Source organism: Schistocerca nitens, chromosome 6 (genome assembly GCF_023898315.1).
Source record: "Schistocerca nitens isolate TAMUIC-IGC-003100 chromosome 6, iqSchNite1.1, whole genome shotgun sequence".
Taxonomy (NCBI): domain Eukaryota; kingdom Metazoa; phylum Arthropoda; class Insecta; order Orthoptera; family Acrididae; genus Schistocerca; species Schistocerca nitens.
The window spans coordinates 610,460,842-610,487,243 of record NC_064619.1 but is presented as its reverse complement, the minus strand read 5'-3'; positions in this window follow the sequence as shown (position 1 = coordinate 610,487,243).

The window sequence follows — 26,402 nt, the reverse complement described above, 5'->3', positions numbered from 1 at the left end:
CAATCCTGTATGACGACCTGAAAATGCGAAAAGTGTCATCCAGGTGGGTGCCACGAATGCTGACGGACGACCACATGGCTGCCCGTGTGGCATGTTGCCAAGCGATGTTGACGCGCAATGACTGCATGAATGGGACTTTCTTTTCGTCGGTTGTGACAATGGATGAGACGTGGATGCCATTTTTCAATCCAGAAACGAAGCGCCAGTCAGCTCAATGAAAGCACACAGATTCACCGCCACCATAAAAATTTCGGGTAACCGCCAGTGCTGAAAAAATGACGGTGTCCATGTTCTGGGACAGCGAGGGCGTAATCCTTACCCATTGCGTTCCAAAGGGCACTACGTGACAGGTGCATCCTACGAAAATGTTTTGAAGAACAAATTCCTTCCTGCACTGCAACAAAAACGTCCGGGAAGAGCTGCGCGTGTGCTGTTTCACCAAGCAACGCACCCGCACATCGAGCTAACGTTACGCAACAGTTTCTTCGTGATAACAACTTTGAAGTGATTCCTCATGCTCCCTACTCACCTGACCTGGCTCGTAGTGACTTTTGGCTTTCTCCAACAATGAAAGACACTCCCCGTGGCAACACATTCACCAGCCGTGCTGCTATTGCCTCAGCGATTTACCAGTGATCAAAACAGACTTCTAAAGAAGCCTTCGCCGCTGCCATGGAATCATGGCGACATCGTTGTGAAAAATGTGTACGTCTGCAGGACGATTACGTCGAGAAGTAACGCCAGTTTCATCGATTTCGGGTGAGTAGTTAATTAGAAAAAAAAATTGGAGGCCTTAGAACTTGAATGCACCTCGTAACTGCTCTGCAACAGTTGGCGTAAACACGTCTGGGCTGACAGTCCCTCTTATCTGCGTTTTGGTATCTGCACGACCTGACACTGCTGCCCTTACAATAAAACGTCCCTGGCGGGCGTCTGTACTAAATGGATGTCCAGAATCTCGTCTACAGGTTTGAGAACGAACACGCGACCACTGATAGTGCCATCGTTGCACAGCTGACGCCGCATGTCCAACTTCTGTGGCAATTCCTAAAAGGACCATCCCACCACTCGGAAACCACAGATTGATCTCTTTCAAACTAGTTCATTTGCCTGTAGGAAGCACGAATGCATCTCTGTTGCATCGTTCCCTACTTGCTTCACACATTTGCACCGCACTGAGCCTTTCGGCTGTGAACTCAGGTACGGATGGCGCTCTGGTAGGTATGCCACTACGCTGTCTCCTGGAGAAGTACGTTGAAACCCTTATGAGTACTTCTACTATACCTCAAGTGGCGTATGCCGTCATCGGATCAAAATCGACGTCATCTTTTCAGGTGAACTAATTTCTTTTTTTTCTGGCAGTGCATTTTCTCGACAGAAACGTCCCGAGGTTGCAAATACATTGGTGTAAGTGTTACAGTATATGAAACAATATCACATAATTACAAGCAATCTCAGGAAATCAAAAAGGCCTAAAAGTAATATCGTTATGGAAACGGAAATGAGCGTTTGGCGTCATTGACCAGGAGGCCCCTTACGGGGCAGGTCCGGCCGCCTTGGTGCAGGTCTTATTACATTCGACGCCACATTGGGCGACCTGCGCGCCGGATGGGGATGAAATTATGATGAAGACAACACAACACCCAGTCCCTGAGCGGAGAAAATACCCGACCCAGCCGGGAATCGAACCCGGGCCCGTAGGACGGCAATCTGTCACGCTGACCACGTTTTTTTTGTTTTTTTAAACCACTTTTTTATATTTTTTATTTTTCTATTTTTTTATTAATGTCTTTCACGGGCAAGTGCTCCACCAACTTTTTTTCCCTAACAAAAGAAATAAAACAAAATCATAGCCATCCCTACTTGACACCGCCACTTGTGTCCCTGCCAAACAAAAATGAACTCTTACCTCTTCAGGCGTTGCCTTCCTAACTATACGTAACCACCCCCCAACTAAAATGTGAAGAAACTACACTATACGGGACTAACGTGTGTGCATCAACCCACAAAAACACGAGGGAAGGAAGGGGGGAAGGGTATTTCTAGTAGGGTGCGGAAGGTATTTTTTTTTGTATTGTTCCTTTTTTTAAGTTTTCTAATTTTTCAATTTTTTAATTTTTTTATTTCGTTATTTTATTTTATTTTTTATTTATATAGATATCAATGTGCGAACAGCCATAGTTAATCAAGCCTGGAAAACTAAAACAGAATGAAGACACGATCGAATATAGTAAACATAAATAACATGAAAAGGAAGCTACCACTTCGTAGTTAGGCTTCCCAGCGACCTCGCCCACTGATAAAGATTGTTCAATATATGATCGTTTGCAGTTCGTTCTGACCTCATCTGCCACTGCCTGGAACATTCCAGCTACATGGCGGGCTGTGAAAGGCACTCCATAGATAGTTTGCGAACCATTGTCGATATCTGGTATGCCCGGAAATAGCATGATATCTTTCTTGCAAATAGTGCCAGAAGTGAAGTAAGTTCTTGTGTCCGTCACGACAGAGGCAATGGAGCGCATGACCACGTATCTAGGTGATAGAGTTGGTTCGAGTCTTGGGGTAAAAAGTCTCATCCGGATTCAATAACGTGCGTGCAGATATATGCTCCGGCCTAACTCGCAAGAGATAAGCCAGCATTTGCCGCACTAGGTGCTCGTCAGAATCTACTGTATTACAACCCACACAACTGGGAGATTCTGCCGTGTGGATATTGTAGAGACGTTCTTGCGTCACCAGCTTCCCATTAACGACTACGTACCGTTGGGAAACAACATCGGAATCAAGCATGGCATCGTGTACAGTCTTTCACACCACGCGCCACCGTACGTCGGGATATTTTAGTTCGACCGCATTTAGCGGGTGGCGTTGCAGCATGTCATGATATAGAAGTCGAGTTGTGGCCATTTGTGGTGCCGTGAGCGCTACACTGCAATAACTTTGTTCTAAGTAGAAACGTCCTATATAGAAGAGGGGCGCTGGGATGTCCTGTAGTGGCACCGGCGTTCTTAGTCAAGCAGGTCCTAGCGCCGTCAGAAGCAGACTCGTGAGGCTCGGCGCAGCAGACATAAATTTGAGCTAACATAGAGGGCAATGGCCCTATTGTAGTGTTGGCAGAAGAGCCAACACCGTGTTGCTAGAGGAGGCCGAAATGCACGCGTTTAAGCTCACGCAGGCTGGCGTGAGGTCTGGAACAGGTCAAGTAATGAATACTAGCAAATAAAGTACGTAGCTTCTGGAATACTTAACTTTAATCCATAATTGGTGAACATCGCTCTTGATGATATATGAATTACAAGATCAATAGCAAATGATAATGGCGCCTTGCTAGGTCGTAGCAAATGACGTAGCTGAAGGCTATGCTAACTATCGTCTCGGCTAATGAGAGCGTAATTTGTCAGTGAACCATCGCTAGCAAAGTCGGCTGTACAACTGGGACGAGTGCTAGGACGTCTCTCTAGACCTGCCGTGTGGCGGCGCTCGGTCTGCAATCACTAATAGTGGCGACACGCGGGTCCGACGTATACTACCGGACCGCGGCCGATTTAAAGGCTACCACCTAGCAAGTGTGGTGTCTGGCGGTGACACCACATTCCTCCCCCGCAAATCGGCGTACGATTGCGTTATAAGGCTTCCGCCCGCCGTGGGGAGGACCCCATGTTGACGTATGCGACGAGGTGGGGAGCCTAACAACAGGCGAGGCTGTGCCACACGCACCCTGCCATTCGGTCCGAGGGGAGCTAGGAAACGCCTGAAAACCTGCTCCAGGGTGCACGCCAACATGCGGTGTATGCGCCCGTAGAGAGACAGGAGGGGCCGAAGGGTCGACCTCCATCGGGTCGGGGCACCCGACGGGCGAAGACGACATATGGTCCGGAGCGGGCAAGAGTTCCATGTCGGAGGACAGCTGGTCACGGGAAGCGATCGGCGGTGCGTGACCCAGGGAGGCGCCCGGCGGCTGCAGCGAAGCGTCCACTGCGGGCGTCGCCGGCGGGAGAACAGGCGGCGGCGGCGCGTCGCCATGGGGCAAAATGGAAGGCAGCGTCGGTTACACCTGGGGCTGAGGCGAGCCAGTAGATGGGTCCCCAGGGCGCTGACCGGACGGCACCGTCGCTGAAAGAAGACGGGGAGCGGCAGAACCTGTGCGACGACAGAGGCGCAGCTGATTGAGATGCCGACGCACCTCACCAGAGGCCCCCAAAACCAGATACATAGCGCGGCCGAGGCAGCGAAGAATGCGCCCTGCGAGCCAACGCCGTGAACCTCGATAGTTGCGATAGTATACAACGTCGCCTGGGGCAAAAGCAGGTGTCTGCCGCTGCACAGGAACCTGATGCGGCGGATGTAGCAAAGGCATCAAGGTGCGATGAGGACGACCGTGGAGCAACTCAGCCGGCGAGCGACCATCTCGGTGCTGAGAGCGATACGAGGACAAAAAGAGCAATAACGCGTCCTCCCGAGAATGCGACTCTTTCAACTTCAACATCTGTGACTTGAAAGTCCGGACCAATCGTTCAGCGGCACCGTTTGACTGAGGCGAAAAGGGCGCGGATGTCAGATGTTGAATACCATTGGCCTTGAAGAATGACTGAAATTCTGCGGACATGAATTGTGGGCCATTGTCGGAAACAATAGTCTGTGGCAGACCTTCAATGCAAAAGATAGCGGATAACGCTTGGATGGTGGCAGATGACGTCGCGGAAGACATCCGGACAACAAAAGGAAAATTACTGAAGGAATCAACCACAACCAACCATCGAGCATTCCAGAATGGACCAGCAAAATCGATGTGTAAGCGTTGCCAAGGGGAAGTGGCTTTCGGCCATGCAAAGAATGTCCGTGGTGGTGCGGATTGTTGTTCGGCAAACGCCAAGCAAGAAGAGCACATATTCGTAATCGCATCATCGATTCCGAACCAAGTACAGTGCTGACGAGCAAGTTGTTTCGTTCTCACCATACCCCAATGTCCTTGGTGGAGAAGCCGTAAGACAGAGGACTGTAACGAACGTGGGACCACGACCCTGGACTGATCATTATCAGAACGCAACAGCAAAACACCACGTCGAACAAAAAGTCTCTCCTTGTGAGCAAAAAATCGGCGAACCAACGGATCCTCGATCCGTGATTTTGACAAGGGCCATTGCGTAACAACAAAACGCAAAACGGTAGCAACGACAGGGTCAGCAGCTGTGGCTGTAGCTACACAACGAAAATCAATCGGAAACGATTCGACCACGTCATCGGTTTCCGCATCAATGAACATGCAAGCAAGTTCGGAAGAATCGAATGCTCTATCCTCAACAACAGGCAAACGGGACAACGCATCGGCGTTTCCGTGCTTAGAAGTGGACCGATACAAGATATCGTAGCGGTACTGCAAGAGGAAAATTGACCAGCGAATGAATTTCTGCGCTGTACATGGAGGTACAGGCTTGTTCGTATGAAAAAGCGATGTCAAAGGTTTGTGGTCTGTGATGATGGTAAAGTGACGACCATACAAGAAATCATGAAACTTAGTAACACCAAATACGAGAGCCAATGCTTCTTTCTCGATCTGTGAATAATTTCTTTGCGCAGACGAGAGCAATTTGGACGCAAAGGCAATAGGGCGACCGTGCGATCCATCTTTGTGCGCAAGCACAGCACCGATCCCGAAATCCGATGCATCCACAATCAACAAAAGGGGTTTCTGGGGATCGAATGGCATAAGGGAAGTATTGGAAAGCAACGCCGATTTCAACTGGCGAAAGGCGCGTTCGCATTCCGTCGTCCAGACGAACGGAACACCTTTACGGCGTAAGCGATGAAGCGGAGCTGAAAGGGAAGAGGCGTGGCGCACATAGCGATGACAATAATTAATTTTTCCCAGCACACTCTGTAGCTGCTTCAAATTCTGCGGCGAAGGAAAGTCTTGTATGGCATGGAGGTGCTCGGGACTGGGATGTATGCCTTGGGCATTGAGTACATGTCCCAGGTAGGGTAAGTCACGAGCAAAAAACATACATTTGTCCTTCCGCAAGCGAAGACCATTTTGTCGCAAGACCTGAAATAATGTTCTGAGATTGGCTAAATGTTCTTCTTCTGTCTTTCCGGAGATCACAATATCGTCCAGATAGTTCGCAGCAGTAGGGACCGACGCACAAACAGTTTGCAGATATTGCTGAAACAATGCAGGGGTGGATGCACACCCGAATGGCAGTTGTTTGGATCGATACAAACCAAGATGCGTGTTAACCACCAAAACGCGCTGGGATTCTTCGTCCACTGGTATTTGCAAGTACGCATCTGCTAGGTCCAACTTCGAAAAATATTTACCCGGGCACAGTTTGTCAAAAAGTTGTGGATTCACTGTTGCCTTGAAGTCCACACAAAGTCTCAATTTTCCGGAAGGTTTTGGCAAAATGACTAACGGTGATGCCCAGAGATAAGCCTGCACACGTTCAATTACACCTTGTGATTCCAAATCGTGTAATGTTCTTGCGACCTCATCACGCAATGCGTGGGGAACATTGCGCGCTCTGAAAAATTTCGGTTGCGCGTTTACTTTCAGTTCCAAATGTGCTTTATAGTTCTTAGCGCAACCAAGGCCCGGTGCAAAAATGTCTGCAAATTCTTCACATAGACGAGAAACACTGTCTGAAGGCACAGTCTGGTTCACTGATAGGACCTGATTGACTATAGACAAATTAAACAACTGAAATAAATCGAAACCAAACACGTTCACTGCAGAAGAAGAACGAAGAACATAAAATGACACAAGTTTTGTTTGTCCCTTGTATGTTGCAAGAAGGCTGCACTGTCCTAACACAGGGATCGCTTGTCCTGAATAACTACTTAACTTAACATTTGCGGCACGCAACGGAGGTGTGCCCAGCTGTTTGTACGTGTCCTGATTGATCAGTGAAACTGTATCGAGCTGGCATGGTACCACTTTGCCGTGAATGTCCAAATCTACAAAAAGTTTATTGTCCTACTGACGACAAGAGTGACTGTCTCGTGCAACGTGAACTGACACTGGTACAGAATCACTTGCGACTTGACGGGATTTCCGTCGATGTCGACGCACACTATTTGTGGGACGAACACAGTCACCGTTAGAGAGAGTGGCACTGGGCGGAGTGAAATTAACTACATGAATTTCCATGGGCGAAGGTTCACGAGCCTGAGTATTCTTGGTTCGATTCCGATTCCGACACGAAGCAAAGGGCCTGGAACGGTCGTGAGTGTCCGATCTGAGCTTTTTCTGGCAAACACTCTGAACATGGCCTTTTATACTACAGAAATAGCAAATAGCTTGGCGTGACGGGCAATTCTCACGCGAATGTCTAGTAGCACACCGCGGGCATGATTTTAGCACTGCATTTGCTTGCCTGCGCGGCACACATGGTGGGGAGCTTGGCGGCAGCTGCGCGGATGGGCGCGAGGGCTGTTTACTGGTCCGTGCAGCGCGCCCGGCGGGCCGTTTAATGTGACACATGGCTGGTGAAGTTTCAAATGATTTCTGAGCAAAGTCAAGTGTGTCCTGCCGATCCAATATATCTACCACTTGTTGAAGGGAGGGATTGACTAGTTTCAAAATCTGTTCCCTTATACGAACATCAGAAAAGTTCTGTGCAATTGCATCACGTACCATAGTATCTGAATAAGGGAGTCCACATTAACACTCAAAAGCAGAATCCCTAGTAATGCCTTGCAAAGTTGCAACCCACTCCCGATTAGTTTGACCGGCCGTACGTTTTGTACGAAAGAACGTATACCGTTTGGCCACTACATTGACTGATTCTTTAAAATATGCATCTAATGCCGACAAAAGTTCGTCGTAGGACAGAGTTGCTACGTCGCGTGGGGGAAATAATTTGACTATCACACGGTACGTGGCCACTCCGACGCAAGAAAGGAGAAAAGGCTGCCGCTCATTACCTTGAATTCTGTAGGCGGCGAGATGGAATCCAAATTGGCGTGACCACTCCGTCCAGCTTTCCAGTGCCGCATCAAAAGGACGAAAAGGTGGTGCAACTGCGTGTTGTGGCTGCGGTAGCGGTGGAGCGGCAGCCACCGCATCGTTTTGCATTGCGCATTGACCCTGGACGAGCTGCCCAAGGGCATCCAATAAGGCCTGCGTCTGCTGATTCTGTAAGTGATAAAATTCGGACAGTACATCTGGAGATTGTGGCGAAGCCATTACACAATGAAATCAGGGCAGTATAGAGAAGAACACCGTTTTTACACTCGTCGCCAATGTAGTGTTGGTAGAAGAGCCAACACTGTGTTGCTAGAGGAGGCCGAAATGCACGCGTTTAAGCTCACGCAGGCTGGCGTGAGGTCTGGAACAGGTCAAGTAATGAATACTAGCAAATAAAGCACGTAGCTTCTGGAATACTTAACTTTAATCCATAATTGGTGAACATCGCTCTTGATGATACATGAATTACAAGATCAATAGCAAATGATAATGGCGCCTTGCTAGGTCGTAGCAAATGACGTAGCCGAAGGCTATGCTGACTATCGTCTCGGCTAATGAGAGCGTAATTTGTCAGTGAACCATCGCTAGCAAAGTCGGCTGTACAACTGGGGCGAGTGCTAGGACGTCTCTCTAGACCTGCCGTGTGGCGGCGCTCGGTCTGCAATCACTGATAGTGGAGACACGCGGGTCCGACGTATACTACCGGACCGCGGCCGATGTAAAGGCTACCACCTAGCAAGTGTGGTGTCTGGCGGTGACACCACACCTATCATGGACGTTAACTAGGCCGAGACCACCTTTTTCCTTGGGGAGGGTAAGAGATACGTATCTGATCTTCAGTAACATACCAGCGGTGACGAAGTATCCCAGCGCTACCATAATGCTACGAGCCAAGGGTTTCGGAATGGGTAGCGTTTGGGCAACATGCGGTATGCGGGACGCAAGGTATACACTGGCATAATACGCCCGCTGAACGATGTTGAGGGATCGAAAGCGCTGATTTGCAATTCCGGCCCTAATTTGGTTAAGAAGGCGTCGATAATTGAGCGTCGTCGCGCGTCGCATGTCGTTCATGAAATCTAAGCCCAAGCAGCGGACAGTATCACTGAAGCGTAAGGAATCAATGTGTTCCTGTGGTATCCCAATCCCGATGCTGAAGGCGACAGACTTGTCAACGTTGATTTGGCTACCAGAAGCTGTACCGTAGGTTGCAATCCAGTTCAAAGCCGCGGTCATATAGTCAGCTCCACGTATGACGATCATCAAATCATCCGCATATGCGGTGCAGCGATAGATGGAGCCGCCGAACTGTATCCCAGTGAGCCTGTCTCTGAGACCACACAACAAAGGTTCTAAGGCCAATGCAAATAACAGTGTTGAAAATGGACATCCCTGTCGTACTGATCGGCGGATCGACATGGGTGCCGTCAGTCTTCCATTAACAAGAACTCGAGAAGTAGCCCCATGCAGAAGGCTTGTCAACACTGTGATAAAGGGGTCGGGGTATTCCATGCGCCGTAGAACGGCCGTGAGGAAAGTGTGGCCCACACGGTCAAAAGCCTGGCTAAAGCCGATAGACGCCAGGGCTGCCGGCAAACGTCTCACCCGTGCAAGGAAGATGAGATCTCTGTAACGACATAACGCAGATCTGATGTTGTTGGGTCCCCCCAAGTACGTCTGATCGCCGGACGGGACGTGCAATAGTGTGCCGCGAATACGTTCTGATAGCAGCCTCGAAAAGATCTTGAAGTCGCTGTTCAACAACGTTAAGGGGCGATAATCGCGGACATGATTCCGTCCCTTCGGCTTATGGATGGGGACAACCAGTCCTTCCAAGAACGCTGCAGGCAACGGTATACCCGGGGACATCAATTCCTGACAAATTTCAACCCAACACGGAACCAACAGTTGTTTAAATGGTAATCCATCCATTCCTGGTGATTTATGGGGAGCACCTATACCAATGGCGTCGAGCGCTTCTTCTTCTGTCACTTCTCCCAGTAAAGTCGGTACCATGTCTGGTGGAACTGTACCGTGGACATGTGCTGAAACGGTGTCTACCATCGCCATATCAAGGAGCACTGCTGAATAAAGTTGAGCGTAATGCCCGTAGAAGGCTTCTGCTATATCTGCTTGTTCTGCCACGTGTCGTCCGTCGTCCGTTATCATGTCGGTTACCAGTGCCCTACGGGGCCTCCTGCGATCTAGGAGCATGTGGTGCATAGATGGCCTTTCTGATTGTATATGTCTGGAGCACGCGACCGTATAACAGCGCCCTGTAAATGATGGCGTGCTAAGGAGACGAGCTGCGCTTTCGCGCGATTGACTAAAATCTGCCTGTCAGGTGAGGGCTCCATAGCAAGACATTCCCGTAGGACGGTGTAATAAAAGTTTTCCGTGCTACTCCTCCATGCCGCCGCTTCCCGGCCGTAAGCCATGAAGGTGCGCCTAAGAGAAGGCTTTGCACATTCAATCCACCAACTGAGGGTCGATCGGTAACGACCACGACGCTGTAAGGACGCGTTCCACGACTCTTCGATAGCACCTTTACATTCCGGCTCGTCCAGATGGGCGACGTTCAGTTTCCAGGGGGGCCTACTGCGCCACACACGTGCGGGCTGGAGGGCAATAGTGCAAATATAGGCTGTGTGGTCGATGAATGCAGTGGGCCAGAGCTCTGCTCCTCTCGTCGCCGTCGAAAGGGTGCTTGTGACGTAAATCCTGTCTAACCGACTTGATGAATGGCTTGTATAATGGGTGTAACCAGGAGCTGGGCCATGGATGTGGCGCCACGTGTCGATCAGGTGGAGGTCACGCACTAGCATTTCCAATTCCGCACACGGGACGTGATGTGGCTGCTAATCAGACGGAGATAATGTACAGTTAAAATCTCCTCCGATCACCATATCGCCTATGCGGCCCATAAACAGACGCGTAATATCTTCCGAAAAAAAGCGGGCCCGATCTCTCCGTCTCCCTGATCCTGAAGGAGTATATACATTGAGGAGTCGTACACCGTTGACAGTTACTGCCATGACTCTTGCACTCGGTAAGTACAGTACGTCCGTGGCCGCCAAGCCGTCCCGTAGCAGGACAGCCACACCACAACCGGCAGAAGAGACGTGGGAGATGTGGGCGGTATATCTGTAGACGTCAGGAAAACTAGCGACACATACTTCCTGTAAGAGGGCCACGTCGATGTCCGCCGCATCGAGCATGCGTTGTAGCATTGTCAGTTCGTGTGGTGCCCTTATCGCGTTGATATTGATTGTGGCAAGGCGAGAGGTGTGCTGCCTTGCCTCTTCACCTAGGGTAGACGCCATGGCAATCAAAGATAACCGCAAGAGATGTCGGACCCACCAAACCCGTTACAAATTATGAGTCTTTCACGCTAGGAGTGGCATCCCCAATGCCACCCCCTCCCCTGTCACCCGCGCCCTCTCCAGGAAGTTCCTCAACTCGGCCGACCACGTGGGTGCAACACGATGCTGTGTAGCTGATCGGCACCTAAACCTCTCTCCCGTACGTCGTCTTTGGTAGAGGTAGACGGAGCGCCATCCATCGACGCGACCTGCTGCATCTGTGGTGCAATAACTAACTGGACACTCGTAGTATGGTCAAGGGAACCGTCTACACCACGTAGATCCTCAGCAGGCGCATTATCCATGCCGTCTGATGAGATGTCACCTTGTTGACCGGCCGTGTGTAGCAGGCAATCGTCAGAAGGGGTCCGCCGACGTCGCTTGCGTCGTCGAGGCGTACGTTGCTTTCGAACGTGGACATCCGTATCCGAATGTGGGAGGCAAAGCCGCGGTCGGGACAATGTTCGCGTCCACGTCCATCGCGCTCTGAATGTTATATTGCATCTGGATTCCGTGGGACTGTTGCTGCTGTTGTTGCTGTGGAGGGCGCGACATATGGGTTGGCATCGGGGGTCCTTCCTCTTCCTCCCTTGGTACTTCTGACGTCGATGGATGTGTCTGATCGCCCTTTTCGTCCTCATCTATGGTCCGCATCGTCGTCTGAGCGTACGCGAGGGGCAGGATTGTCGTCCCCGTCGGGGAAACGGAGTCTCCCACTGGTGTCTGCGTAATTCTACGTTGTAAGCAGCTCGATCAAACATGGCCTTTCGGCCCACATCCGGAACAGGTACGCGGTTGACCGTCGTACATGATGATTGCACGACAGCCACCGATGTTCAAATAGGACGGCACATGTTTCTTGAGCTCAAGTTTAATTTGGCGCACACCATTGTAGACCTCATACGTCGAGAAAGTTTGCCAATTTTCTGCAACGTGGCTGATAACATTGCCATATGGTCGGAAGGCGTCCTTGACAACTTCCTCTGAGACCTCGAAGGGGAGCTCAAAAACCCTTACAGTCCTTAGGCCCATGCCTGCTTGATCCACCGTCACTGCACCGATATGCCCGTCAGAATGTTTGAATCTGAGTGAGTTCGACTATTTTGACACAACTGTCGCGCAGACCTCTGCACTGGTCATTTTAGCATAAACCACTCTCGCCGTTATAGAAAAATGTATTCCGACGACAGTCGCCGGATCTAAACGTAGATCGTCGCGTATGAACTGTTCTATTTCATAGGCTCGAGGACGCGCGTGATCTGGTTGGAAAGTAATTTTGATGGTATCGTGGTGCCATGTGTGTGCCATAGTCGCACTGAACTTGGAACAAATACAACTCGCGCCGCGAGAATGTAAACACAAGCAAGCGCTCACGGTCGTGCACGGCGGGGCGCAGCGGACGTCCTCGCCCCACCGCAGCCGAAATTAGACTACCACTCATCTATCGGGGCTGATATATCGTTATAGTAAGTAGGGAATAAATACACTGCTCAGAGTGTGTGACATGAGGCGCTGTCGCCGTTGCCCGTGTGTTGCACTCTCATTGGTGCGAGATGCACACAACTGACATGAGCAAAATTTTGTTTTATTGACTGTACGTGACCCTACGTGACATTACTGTGGAGCCACTTCAGCGAAGACACAGTGTAATGCGCTCACTACCATCTACCTCCATTGTGATGGAAAGTCCTACCAGCAGTTAGACGGAGTTGCTTCGAGATCCCCTTTGCGCTACGCATAGTAAACTCATTTATGAAACAGTTCAAAGAAACGGTTCTTGAAACCACGCTTCTGAAACCAAAGGCGTTCTACCGAAACATGCAGGAATTTCTTGGCCACCTGAACAGCACACGGGCCAATATAAAGTTCTCCGAGGAAGTACCTGCCTTTCCTTGATATTCTGATAAGGAAGAAAGCTGATGGCATGCTGGGACATTCCGTTTACTGGAAAAAGACGCACACAGACCCGTACCTTAACGCCAATAGCTGCCGTCTTCCAGCACAACGCATAACAGTGCTCACAACCTTGGTGCACACAGCAAGAGGCATGTGGGACAAGGAGAGTCTGCATCTGAGGGAGTCATGTCACAAGAACGGCTACTCAGAGACGCAAATAAAACGAACTCTCCAGCCGAGCAAGAAGAAGGAACAAGACGATCCGAAAGAAGACGAAGCATCTAGCGCTAGTCCGTATCCTGCGCCGCCCACGGCCAAGGTTTCCAGGATACTGGAGCAAAACAACATTAAAACTATTTTCCGCTCATTGGCTAAAATGAAAAATATCTTTGGCTCAGTGAAAGACTAATTAGGATTATGGACACCTGGAATCTATAGCTGCAGTTTGCGAACGTGGTAAGCAATATATCGCGCAGACGCAACGGAATATTCCGTACGCCGCTCAGAACGTGTGAGAAAAGTTCGCCACGGCCGAACGGACAAATATACCGCAGCAGAGCACACCCTCAACGAAGAGCTTATGTTTGACACAGGTGTTGAGCCGGACGAGTGGGTTTTAGGAGTTGATCAGTGGAGATACGGGTCCGAGATGGTCTTATCAACTGGGATAGCGCGTTCCAGCTGACCTCCGCATGGGATTTAGCGCTAGCAAGAATACGTCAAGAACTCTCCTATGTGAAAACGGCGGGGCAGCGGATGGAATAGACAGGCGACGCCAGTGCGACGCCAGAACCCTCCAACAAGTCGGGAGTCGCTCCCTCAAAGTAAGGCCTATGCTTCACTATAGCAGACTTCTCTTGGCCATAAATTTTTTGCCAGTGCTAGTCTACTTTTGATGTTCTCCTTGCTCCGTCCGTCACTGGTTAGTTTGCCACCTAGGTATCAGAATTCCTTAAATACTTTTGAATACATTATGGGAGTGACAGTGATCAATGTGTTACAAATATTTACTATAAAAACAGTCTTGATCATGATTTATTTATTAAGGTGACCGGTTTCGACCACTACTGTGGTCATCTTCAGATCTACAAGTCGTACACAAAGCTTTAATTAGAGGGCTACATACATTAAAGAAAATACATAAAGTTATAAAACTATAAAGCGATGAATTACCATTGAATAGGAACCTCTTTCTACTGGAGAATCACTACTGGAGAAACCAGTGCACGTCTTACTATATAGAGGCTTCGCCCACTTCTGACAGCATGATGTCATTACTAACGAATGAGTTATAAGTCGAATAACAATGTAAAATTTCTAAGTTAAAAGAACATTGTCAAGAAATAAAAATAAACACACACTAACCTTAACTTATTAAACAGCTATTTGCAATTAAGAAGCGTTAAAAATATTTAAGTATGTACGATAAATAAACTTCGGTTTGGCAGTACATGGGTTGCCTTCTCAAGGCCTGTTACTGAACCATTTGGAACCACTGGTTGCCATGGTGAAGTTGGACGCCGTTCCAAAGATGAACCAGCAGGCTTCTTTCCACTGTAGTTGTAAAGTCGATAGGCAAACTAGTGGTTGCCACGGTGAGGATAAACGCCAGTGCAAATATGTGGCAGCAGGCTTCTTTCCAACGAAGTTGTTGTGAAAGTGTAATGGCGAAGACTGTCACGTCAGACGATGTATTATTGAGCAGCAATATGTCAATATTGAAACGATTTTCAATGAGTAGGCTGCAACAATCTTTAGCTGACATGTATACTATATTCTGCAGAAATACGATACGAATTAGTTGTCCATATTTATGAAATATTGTCTATGAAGTTCATATGTAGATTGCATTTTTTTTATAATTACATGTGACAATTTTTAAAAGGCATTGCTATTCATTAAGTTGTATGCCAGTCTTATAAACAAATAAAATAATGAAAATGTAAGGAATTTAAAATTACAATACTATGAGCCGTAGTGTCAAAAATAAAAGAATGTGAATTTAGCAATATGCGGTCTAAAAGCATATAAGCAAACATTCTAAAACAGGTAGTCAGTCATAAAATAATGTTTGGTGAAATAAAATTACAAAGTAAAGATAAAATCTTTCCTAAAAACCTTAATAATTTTAAAAAACGAAGGACAGAAGAGTGAACATTCTAAAGCAGATAATCGAAAAGCTCAAAGAAATGTTTGTCTTTGAATTGAAGTTTTTCATTTAAAACAGATAATGGATTACTTTTGTGAAGTGAAAAGATTTCAACTTCTTCTAAAGTATTTAGCAGTAGTCCTTTTGGCACAGTATGTAATATTTTCAAATTGTTAGAAATGCAACCCTCAGAATGACTGTATCCATCAAGATGTTGACCAAATATTGATTTGGTACGTGCAGTACCAGTAGTACGTTCTTTAAAACGTGTTAGAAAGTTACGGCCAGTTTGGCCAATATACTGTTTCTCACAGTCATTACATATTATTTTGTAAACGCCTGACTTTTGGTATATATTTGATTCCCCAATTGTGTGTTTCAGTAGTGATTCTCCAGTAGAAAGAGGTTCCTACTCAATGGTCTGAAGATGACCACAGTTGTGGTCGAAACCGGCAACCTTAATAAATAAATCGTGATCAAGACTGTTTTTATAGTAAATAAAGATTTCCTCACTTCATCTACTTTGCGACCATCAATCCTGGTGTTAAGCTTCTCGCTGTTTTCATTTCTGCTACTTCTCATTACTTTGATCTTTCTTCGAATTACTCTTAATCCATATTCTGTTCTCATTAAACTGTTCATTTCATTCAGCAGATCACGTAATTCCTCTTGACTTTCACTCAGGATAGCAATGTCATCAGCGAATCATATCATCGGTACTCTTTCGCCTTGGATTTTAAATCCACTCCTGAATCTTTCTTTTATTTCCATCATTGCTTCTTCAATGTACAGATTGAACAGTAGGGGCCCTTTTTAATCCGAGTACTTCGTTCCTGATCGTCCATTTTTATTATTCCCTCTTAGCTCTTGCACATATTACTCCTCTCTCTCTATAACTTACCCCTACTTCTCTCAGCACCATTTTACATTATCGAACGCTTTTCCCAAGTCGGCAAATCCTATGAAGGTTTCTTGATTGTTCTTTAGTCTTGCTTGTAGGAACTGGAAATGAATCCGATACTTCGCCTGAAGATGACGAGCAGGAAGCTTGTCTAAACGTTGCTACAGAACGACGCCTTGTCTCGGCTGATAACCTGACAAGACTTCATCATCGTAAAGTTTGTGATTATTATTGCAGATGGCTGTGATGATGTATTATTATAGCTTTTATTATTGTCATACTATCATAATTCTTTCATTTAAATATTATACATATTGCTGTTATCTGAAGTGTTGAGTATCATTTTTAAAATCGTTGTCCCTGGTGTTTATCTTATGTATGTACAAAAATGTGGTTGTATGGTCAAGCTACCGAATTTGAATGAAGAATCGGCAGAAAAAATCTTATTTCCTTGCAATAGACGCCCCGAGGGATTAGCAGAGCGGTCTGGGCGCTGCAGTCATGGACTGTGAGGCTGGTCCCGGCGGAGGTTCGAGTCCTCCCTCGGGCATGGATGTGTGTGTGTGTGTTTGTCCTTAGGATAATTTAGGTTAAGTAGTGTGTAAGCTTAGGGACTGATGACCTTAGCAGTTAAGTCCCATAAGATTTCACACACATTTTAACTTTTTTTTTTCCTTTTTCAATAGACGATGCCGTCTTACTAAAGATTTCCATCCGCTACGTTCGATTGTAAAATGAATTTGTCATTAGTAAGTTATCTGCATGTTAGAAAGGCCAGAACTGTAAACTGTTACTGTCATATGGAAGATGTTAGTTAATTTAGAAATATAATCTACATCTACATTTACATAGATACTCCGCAAGCCACCGTAAGTTGCGTGGCAGAGGGTAGTCTGTGCCACTACTTGTCATTTCCCCTCCTGTTCCACTCGAAAATAGAGCGAGGGAAAAACGACAGACTGTACGCCTCCGTATAAGCCCTGATTTCTCGTGTCTTATCTTCGTGGTCGTTACGAGCAATTTATGTTAACGGTAGTAGAATCGTTCGGCAGTCAGCTTAAAATGCCGGTTCTCTAAATTTTCTCAATAGTGTTCCTCAAAAAGAACTTCGCCTTCCTCCAGGGATTCCCATTTGAGTTCCCGAAGCATCTCAGTAATACTTATCGTGTTATTCAAACCTAACGCTAACAAGTCTAGCAGCTTCGTTGTCTTCCTTTAATCCGACATGGTACGAATCCCAAACGCTCGAGCAGTACTCAAGAACAGGTCGCACCAGCGACCTATATGCGGTCTCCTTTACAGGTAAACCACTCTTTCCTAAAATTCTCCCAATGAACCGAAGTCGACCATTTGCCTTCCCATCACAGTTTTCACATGCTCGTTCCATCTCATATCACTTTGCAAGTTTACGTCCAGATATTTAAAAGACTTGACTGTGTCAAACAGTACACTAGTAATACTGTATCCGAACTTTGCGGTTTTCTTCTTCCTACTGATCCGTATTAGCTTAAATTTTTCCACATCACACAAAATGGACATTTTGTCTAAGGCGTCATGTATCTTCCTACAGCCACTCAACTTCGACATCTTATCAAACACCCCAGCATTATCAGCAAACAACCGCAGACTGCTGCCCACCCTGTCCGCCAAATCGCTTATGTACGAGGGTGAGTCAAATGAAAACCTTCAATATTTTTTAAATATTATTTATTGTGCAGAAGTGGTACAAAGCTGTATCACTTTTCAACATAATCTGCCCCACGCTCAATGCAAGTCCTCCAGCTCTTATAAAATGCATAAATTCCTTTAGAAAAAAATTCTTTTGGTAGTCCGCGCAACCACTCATGCACCGCGTGGCGTACCTCTTCATCAGAACGGAACTTCTTTCCTCCCATTGCGTCTTTGAGTGGTCCAAACATATGGAAATCACTTGGGGCAAGGTCTGGTGAGTATGGTGGATGAGGAAGACACTCAAAATGCAGGTCTGTGATTGTTGCAACTGTTGTACGGGCAGTGTGGGGCCTTGCATTGTCATGTTGCAAAAGGACACCTGCTGACATCAATCCACATCGCTTTGATTTGATTGCAGTCCGCAGATGATTTTTTAGGAGATCTGTGTATAATGCACTGGTGACAGTGGTCCCTCTAGGCATGTAATGCTCCAAAATGGCGCCTTTCTCGTTCGAAAAGAGAGTCAGCATAACCTGCCGTGCTGATGGTTCTGTTCTAAACTTCTTTGGTTTTGGTGATGAGGAATGGCGCCATTCCTTGTTCGCTTTCTTCGTTTCCAGTTGGTGGAAGTGAACCCAGGTTTCGTCCCCAGTAATGATTTTTGCAAGGAAGTCATCACCTTCTCGTTTAAAGCATCGAAGGAGTTCTTCAAAAGCATCAACACGTCGTTCTCTCATTTCAGGAGTCAGCTGCCGTGGCACCCATCTTGCAGACACTTTTTGAAACTGAAGCACATCGTGCACAGTGTGGTGTGCTGACCCATGACATCTGTAAACATGCTGCAATGCCATTCAGTGTCACTCGGCGGTTTTCCTTCACTATGTCTTCTACTGCTACAATGTTCTGTGGAGTCACAACTCGTTGTGCTTGACCTGGACGAGGAGCATCTTCCACTGAAGTCACACCATTTGCGAACTTCCTACTCCATTCGTAGACTTGCTGCTGTGGCAAACATGCATCACCGTATTGAACCTTCATTCGTATATGAATTTCAATAGGTTTCACACCTTCACTACGCAAAACCGAATGACAGAACACTCTTCTTCTCTGGTGCAAGCCGCAAGTGGGGCGGCCATCTTTATACCGATACTGCGGCGGTATGTGTGCATGTGCTTTATGCTGCCATCGACAGACCATTCTGCAACGCTGTTTGTAGCACGCTCACCAACTTACAGGACAACGGCGCGAAATTTCGATTTGTTATTACAAATTTAAGGTTTTCATTTGACTCATCCTCGCATGCAGAGAATAACAGCGGTCCTATCACACTTCCCTGGCGCACAGATGGCAGCTGATGAAACACAATTCAGTGACTCGAGGCTTAAAATGGTTCAGATGGCTCTGAGCACTATGGGACTCAACATCGGAGGTCATCAGTCCCCTAGAACTTAGAACTACTTAAACCTAACTAACCTAAGGATATCACACACATCCATGCGCGAGACAGGATTCGAACTTGCGACCGTAGCGGTCGCGCGGTTCCAGACTGAAGCGCCTAGAACCGCTCGCACTCTAGGCTTACTACAGAATTTGCGACTGTCTATAGTGTTCAGTAAGAAACATTACCAGCGAGTGATAACGTTTGTTCTTACGACCTACACGTGTGCGGCATTACACTAAGTTCTCCCCAGTCCGAATAACGTCCCTAAGCAGAGTGTACATCCAATTTGCTCTCGCTGAGCAATGAGAGTGGAAACTGCGTCAACGGAACATAGCTGTCCAGCGGTGAAGTTACGTCAGGCGAGTTGTACGCTTTAAACCTTCAACATCCTAGTGGCCTTAGAGGAATATCTAGCTGAATTTCCGAGCAGAAAACACTCGCAGTGCAAACAAGTCGTCAGAGGAAATTCTTATTCGAAAACCTTGCGCGAAGGCACGCGTCGCTACGCAGCTCTGCAGGTAAGTTATTAGGCAAAGCACTGAACGTCAGAGAGGCGGCCTTAGCGTTTGGTCGCAGGCACCGGAGACCGGGGTTTCCGGGAAGCGTTGCGGAAGATATACTCGCGCTCGTTGACTTTACGAGCCTGCAAATATGTCACCGCACGCGGGGCGCTGCGCGCGTGTAGCCGCACCGCCGGCGGCGGTGATGGACGCCCGGGTAAACGGGCTGCGAAAGCGCCGCGGGTCTGCACCCCGGTGGACAAACTGCCACGTCACGCCACGGGCACAGTAGTGCGCCTGTACCTGCATGTGAGCAAAACGACCAGGGGCTTAGCGGGGGGCAGCAGAACCCGCTCCTGTTCACGGTCCACAGCGTGGTGCTCTGCAGCTCAAAAAACAGCCACCCCGTACCTATTCGCTCGTATCCACTGTAGATGACGTTAGCAGCGCACTGCTGCTCGTGCAGACCAAATTCCGAAAAAAATATGCGACTGATATTAAGGCAAACGGTACACTCAAAAAATATGTTCCACATCGTGTATAACGTGAGGATGGCAGAAGGACTGAAACAGGGACACACAGAGAGAGTGGTGAGACAGGTAGGGAGGAGGCGCAGCGGAATTCAGCTCAAGCACACGATGGACTAGTCAGCAGAGTTGACGCAGAGAGTGGGACATGCGTGGGGAGGGCGGTAGTGGCGGGGTTGGTGGGCAGGTGCTGTAGGGGAAAAGCTGAGCGCTGGAGGGGAAGTGCCATTCTAAACTGGAGCCCACATTCACTTTTTTTGTAAATATTAAGTATGGCCCCTGTACAACCACAACACGTCCATGGTGACCATTGTGGTGTGCGTACTGTAACCTTCGGTACACACACCATCAGATTATTTGACTTGTCGCTCTAGCGAAGTAGGCGAGTGTCAGCAATATGTCTCGTGGTCTTATCGTGGCGTGTTTATCTTCTGCTGTTAGGTCAGACGATAGAAATGCCACTTGCACGCTTAGAGTAGCAGATTGACGGTGACCAACTTTAAACAGAACTTGATTAATTTTCACACACATTTATTAAAATAGTAACAAGCATAAACCTTACGTAACTTGATTCTGGATGCTATTTACAATCGACAATCTGAAGTTCCTTTGGTCTTGGTACGTTAATCTTATTCTCACACATCTCTGATACTTGACAAAAGTGTCTATACATTTATCTTCATGGCTATGTACAGGAATATGGTAATCTTATTAGGCGCAGACTGAAACTTGACTATAGACTGGTGCAGATTAATGCAAACTGAGGCAGACTCATGCAGACTAATGCAGACTGACTAATCGGAGGTCTGTACACTCGTTATAATACCTCGAGCATTCAGGTATCACTGCGCAAGTGTGATCCGCGATGAGAAAAGGTTCTACGTTAGCAGCAATCTCATTGGCTGCGTTACATATTAATACGCGGATCGGCGGAAGCAGAATTTGGTCCGTCTTTATGGCAGCGCCATCTCGTAGTGCGGAGACGGACGAGAGCTGCGCCTGCGCTGTTGTGCTTAGCGGGGCGCGCTCTATTGGGAAAGTTGTGTACGCGCTGACTACGTGGAACTATGTACACAAAAACCATTCTAAAAACATTTGTCACCTGTGCTTTGATTAGTATGTAAAAAGAATTATGCCGAAAATGAAGCGATTTACTTACGCCTGGCTTGGTTGGTGTGGTATCGATAGCTACGATACCACAACGTAGGTGCGCTGTGCTAGGTTGGCACTACGACACACACCGACGACAGCTCCCTCTAGTTGGGATTCTTCTCATTTCACAAAGAGCAGACGGCCTGGAAACATCGCTTCAACCTCAGCTTGCTATTGAGACTATGTACTACTTACAACGGGTCTAAGCATTTGCTCATCTGTGCAAAGTTATGTATTCAGTTAATATTGTGATATAGTAAAACCGTTTGTAAGAGCAGTACTGAGAGATTTTCACCCTTTCCTCCTCCTGCTCACTTCCTGCAATTCGGCCAACCTTTCAGTTTACGGGAGCAGACCCACGCGCCGCCTTCCAGGCGGGATACAAAAGTTGGTTATTTGTTTTTGGGGAAGGGACCAAACAGCGAGGTCATCAGTCCCATCAAATTACGGAAGGACAGTGAAGGAAGTCAGCTGTGTCCTTTCGAAGGAACCATCCCGGCATTTGCTCAAATCGTTCAAATAGTTCCAAGCACTATGGGACTTAACATCTGAGGCCATCAGTCCCCTAGACTTAGAACTACTTAAACCTAACTAACCTAAGGACGTCACACACATCCATGCCCGAGGCAGGATTCGAACCTGCGACCGTAGCAGCAATGCAGTTCCGGACTGAAGCCCCTTGAACTGCTCGCCCACAGCGGCCGGCCCTCTATTTGCCTGAAGCGATTTAGGAAAATCATGAAAAACCTAAATCAGGATGGCCGGACACATGCTTGAATCATCATCCTCCCAAATGTGAGTCCAGTGTGCTAACCACTGCGCCATCTCGCTCGGTCATCTGGTTTGTTAACCATTTGTAACTCTCAGAGAAGCGCCGTGAGTGGCGAATTTCGCGTGTGATATACACATTTATCTTGTTGTCTTGTTAGTAATTGCTTCCTTTGCCAAAACACAGCAGAATATACACAGTCGCGTCTCACTAACACGTTTTGCGGTCGCAGTTACGTCAGAATTCCGAAAGAATGCTTCATTAAGTTTATTATGTGAGGAACTGAGGATAAGTAAGGTCATCATCTCGTGAAAAAGCACATCCTCGCTACGGAATAATGGTTGACTGTCTTCACTTATGTTGTTCCAATACCCTTAGCATTTCTCGCTTCACCAGCTATACACGGCCCTCAGAAATTACATTCTATAGTCTATAGTTAGTGGAATAACACGGTAGATACTGAAGTTCAACATAATAAACATATGGCAAAATACTCTCCTCTCTGCGTGTTATCATTTGCCAGAATCTCATTTCGATATCTCAAACCGCTTATGAAATACGAGGAATGATGTGGATATTTCACTCTGGCTTTATCACTGGGGCAGCGTGACCGCAAGTGACTGTGTTAAATCAGATCTATTTTCTCGAGATTTTTGACAGACCGACCCTCATCCAGGTCTAAAGAAAAATTTAATATGTTAGCTAATTTTCATACATAGCAACTTATTGTGTAATCTGCACCAGATGCAAAATCACAGCGCCCCCCATTATTCATTGAAAATTTTTTAGATATTCGTGGTGTCTCACTTCCGCGTAAAAATGACAATAATCATGTTAATTAACGAAATGATGGCATCATTATCATAAACCTGACATATAAAGCTACAAATGAAACATAAAACTAAACATTTTTTACCAAACAGTTTCTGTTAAATCGTTTGAGAAAAATTGCACGTTGTGTGCCTCCAAACTGTCACCAGTAACCTACCAAAGGTGATGGACACTGAATGCCTCCCCTTCCGAACAAACGAATGAACTGGCCCAGCACTTTGCACGAAAATTAGTCACTGTGCATCGGCCACCGTACCCTGTGCGGACTCTACTGACTGGCCATCATGTCATCCTCTGCAAATGTTACCATTCGAGTGTGGTATGGAGGGTGGAAAGAGTACAATGAGGGCCTCTACGAGTGGCAGAACGTGTCTGATGACGTGGCTGAAGAAGAAATTGGTATCCATGTGGAGGAGATAGCGGATCCAGTATTAGAGTCTGAATTTAAAAGAGCTCTGCAAGACTAGAGATGAAATAAGGCAGAAGGGACGGATAATATTGTAATATTGCAAACGGCTATTCAGGCTGTTGTGTAGAGCCGGCCGCTGTGACCGAGTGGTTCTAGGCGCTTCAGTCCGGAACCGCGCTACTGCTACGGTCGCAGTTTCGAATCCTGCCTCGGGCATGGATGTGTGTGATGTCCTTAGGTTAGTTAGGTTTAAGTAGTTCTAAGTTCTATGGGACTGATGACCATAGATGTTAAGTCCCATAGTGCTCAGAGCCATTTGAGCCATTTTTTTGTTAAGTCCCATAGTGCTTAGAGCCATTTGAACCATTTGATGTGTAGAATCTAAGAGTCTGGCGAGTTTCGGAAAGTATATCAGCCACTCAGTTTCGAAGACGCTAAAGGCAGATAAGTGTAAGAATTACTGCATAATCAGCTTAACAGCTCATGCATCTAAGCTGCAGAAAAGAATTATTCACAGAAGTATGGAACACTCAGGCTCTGTAAGATGGCGATCAGTTTGGATTTAGGAGAGATAAAGCCGCCAGAGAGGCAGTTCTCACGTGAGACATGGCTGAAGAAAAATCAAGATACGTTCACAGTCTTTGTCGACGTAGAAAAATCGTTCCGCAATATAAAATGGCGCAAGATGTTCGGAAAACAGGAGTAAGCTACTGGTAAAGACCGGTAATATGCAATATGTTAAACAATCAAGAGGGAACACCCCTAAGAGTGGAAAACCAAGAACGAAGTGTACGGATTATAAATGGTGTAGGACAAGAGTGTAGTCTTTCTTCACTACTGTTCAATCTTATACATCGAAAAAGTAATGGCGGAAATAAAAGAAAGGCTCAATCATGAGTGGGATTAAAATTCTAGGCGGAAAGATGCCATTGATAACATTCGCTGAAGACATCGCTATTCTCAGTGAAGGTAAAGAAGAATTACAGAACCTGTCGAATGTAATAAATAATGTAATGAATACAGAATGTAAACTGAGAGTTAATCAAAGAAAGACGAAAGCAATGAGAAGTAGCAGAAACGGCAGTTGCCAGAAGCTTAACATGACGACGAAGTAGGCGAATTTAAGTAATACACTACATTAAAAGAAAAATAACATGGATCATAATCTGAGGAAGAAATTTCTGAGAATTTACGATTGGAGCACAGGAGTGTATGGAAATGAACCATGAACAGTGGGAAAACCGTAACAGAAGAGAATCGAAGTGTTTGAAATGTAGCGCTATAGAAGAATGTTGAAAATTAGATGGACTGATAAGGTGAGGAATGAAGAGAATCTCTACAGAATCGTTGAAGAAACGAACTTATGGAAGATACTGACAAGAAAAAGGGACAGGAGTATAGAACATTCGTTAAGACGCCAGGGAATGAATTCCAAGGTACTAGAGGGAGACGTAGAGGGTAAAAAGTAAAGGGGAAGACAGAGATGGGAACACATACAGCAAATAATTAATGACTTAGGGTGCAAGTGCTAATCTGAGCACTGAGATGAGGAGGTTAGGGCAGTAGAGGAATTCGTGGCGGGCCGCATCGAACAAGTCAGAAGACTGATGACTAAAAAAAATGAAATGCCATCCAGAGGCCAAGAACACACACGAGCAGTCCTGGAAGAACCAGGAATTGAACCTGAATCCTGCATAGAAACCAGACATGCGCTCCACTTACATGATCGCAAAACCACGCAGGAATAAACAAAGACAGAAAGCGAGACCGTTTGACAATTATCTGGAGTACATGAGTACTCCTGTCTCCCGCGTTCCCTTTTTCTGTCTACGAGAAGTAGTGCTTCCTCGACTGAAATGTCGGACTATGGTGTCAGACGTTCAGCACTGGGCGAATAAATGTAGATGACGTAACTGGAGCCATACCTCTGCCACGCACCGCAAATAATTTGAAGAGTGAAGTGAAGAAGGAAATTCTGCACACCGATTTTTGATCACACAGCCCATTGTCCAGACCATTCTCGACGTGTTATTTAGTCTTTTTTCGAAGCTTAAAAAGTTTCTGATTTTGGAAGTAATTCTGAGTCGAAGAACGTGTCGAATGGAGTGACGGGAGTTGACTATGGCACAATAAATTCCAGGATTGTGGAAAGAAATGGCAAATGCTATTTCCGTTTCGTGCTGTTCCTGTTTTTTGGTCGCCTTTTATCGCTTAGTCACAGAATCATGCATCTGAAGCATGTAGGAGAGTATTCGGTATGATCGCTGGCACCAAAGATTAGGATATACACTCCTGGAAATGGAAAAAAGAACACATTGACACCGGTGTGTCAGACCCACCATACTTGCTCCGGACACTGCGAGAGGGCTGTACAAGCAATGATCACACGCACGGCACAGCGGACACACCAGGAACCGCGGTGTTGGCCGTCGAATGGCGCTAGCTGCGCAGCATTTGTGCACCGCCGCCGTCAGAGTCAGCCAGTTTGCCGTAGCATACGGAGCTCCATCGCAGTCTTTAACACTGGTAGCATGCCGCGACAGCGTGGACGTGAACCGTATGTGCAGTTGACGGACTTTGAGCGAGGGCGTATAGTGGGCATGCGGGAGGCCGGGTGGACGTACCGCCGAATTGCTCAACACGTGGGGCGTGAGGTCTCCACAGTACATCGATGTTGTCGCCAGTGGTCGGCGGAAGGTGCACGCGCCCGTCGACCTGGGACCGGACCGCAGCGACGCACGGATGCACGCCAAGACCGTAGGATCCTACGCAGTGCCGTAGGGGACCGCACCGCCACTTCCCAGCAAATTAGGGACACTGTTGCTCCT